This window comes from Amphimedon queenslandica, unplaced genomic scaffold, assembly GCF_000090795.2.
Source record: "Amphimedon queenslandica unplaced genomic scaffold, v1.1 AMPQUscaffold_12548, whole genome shotgun sequence".
In the NCBI taxonomy this organism is placed as follows: domain Eukaryota; kingdom Metazoa; phylum Porifera; class Demospongiae; order Haplosclerida; family Niphatidae; genus Amphimedon; species Amphimedon queenslandica.
The window spans coordinates 7,924-9,744 of NW_003547215.1; the positions used below are offsets into that span (position 1 = coordinate 7,924).

Genomic DNA, 1,821 nt, shown 5'->3' on the forward strand with positions numbered 1-1,821 from the left:
GTACAGGGACTTTGGCCCAATTTCGGAGCAGCTTTAAGAATTTGTAAAAAATCTAATTTTGGTTTGAATTAGCTCAGACTTGCTACGTAATATGAGTACATGAATATGTATCAGAAAAAATATGAAAGTGAAGAATTCTTACCTGGCAATTTGTGGTGAAATTTGGCTGATGACCCTGTACTATAGTACAGGGACTTTGGCCTGGTTTTGGTGCAATTTAAAAGTTTGTAAAAATTAAATTTTGATCAAAATTAGCTCAAGCTTGCTACACAACATAAGAACATGTACATGTATGTGTATCGGAATAAAGTATAAAAATGAAGAATTCTCACTTAACCATTTTGAAGGGAGACAGTGTTGTTTATTCTGAGTTTGCTTTAGGGTGGATCAGTCATTACTGCTGAAATGGCTCAGAATGAAAGAACTGTTCACACCAACTTCTTCAATGGTACGTCCATTGATATGAATACTCTTGTGTATGCTATAATCTTTCTTTCTTTTTCTCTTTATTTAGACTTTGATGATATTTTTAATGACGAAGACTTGGACTAATTTTTAAAAATAATTATTCATCACCGTGTTACTGTACAAAAATTTAATCAATTTGTGTTTGGAAATAACTGAGATTATTTAGGATTGACATCACTCATAATTTAGACAATTTGAATGTTTATCAACATTGTGTTCTACAGTATAGTTATGCTCATATGTAATCTTCACCAGTAGCATCAGTTGATGCTTAAATCTCATAAATAACTTCATTCTCTCCATGCAGTCTTACCCTGAAGTATCCACTGAATCACCAACTACTGGGGCAGAACTGCAAATTTTTTGGCAATTTTTTAAGGAAGGAGTAAGGCAAAACAAACAAACTTAGTATTACATTCAATACAGAAATAATAAATTGCCACACTCTTAATAATCAAATTGAAGTAAACAACAGACATACATGTAATAACAATTACTAAGATTTCGTTCACTGCTTGATGCAAACTGCTCAAATGTACTCATAAATTCCTGGTTGACATTCATCACAAATTTCTTCAATATCTTTTCTTTGTTGAGTCTTGTGAAATTCGTATGGTTCACATACTTGCATTGCAATATCTTTATCAGTTATTCGAAGGGTTGGGGTGGGACTAATAAATTGAGTATGTACATTCAAAAAACTGGTAATTATATCACTGTAATAATTATAACTAACTTTGAATCTTTACTCATAGTAAAAGAATCTTTCATTCTAAAAATACTAATTATCACACAAGACTACATAGTTGATTATTAACACCTTATAAAGCAGCAGATATTAATAGTAACACTGACAGTAAATAGAATCAACAATGCACCTACTGACACACCAAGAGCAATAACACTATCACTGTGGATTGACGAAACTGATGGAATAGAAAAAGTTGTTGCCTCTGTTGATGTATTACTGATTGAAGGAGTTACTGAAACTGATGGAGTAGCAGTACTGACTGAAGAATAATGTGTTGTAGTTGTATCTAAAGCAAGTTTAACTGAATGAAGATGTGTGGAAATTCAAAATTGACTCACCACCAAATCTTAACACTGTTGTTGCACTACTAGTTAAAGCCTCTGGAGCATCTATGTTTGAGGAGTTACAGGTATCAAATAGAAAGTACATCAACAATGTTACCAGTATATTTTAAAAGTTAATACCTAGTAAGGTCTGTACACTGATTGTACTACTAGCAGGTCCCAGTAATTGTTGATAGGCTCTGACAGTGATGCTATAAGTTGTTCCTCCTCTCAGTCCATTCAGTGTGATTGTATTATTACTACTTCCCTCCACCTGTA

General features: G+C 32.9%; 1 long non-coding RNA gene across 1 annotated transcript; it reads left to right on the forward strand.

Moving 5' to 3' along the window:
• Positions 1-346: 346 nt before the first annotated feature.
• LOC109587505 (uncharacterized) lies at positions 347-753 on the forward strand. Its single transcript, XR_002187648.1, has 2 exons — positions 347-448; positions 515-753. It is a non-coding gene; the product is annotated as an uncharacterized LOC109587505 (long non-coding RNA).
• The last annotated feature ends 1,068 nt before the right edge of the window (positions 754-1,821 follow it).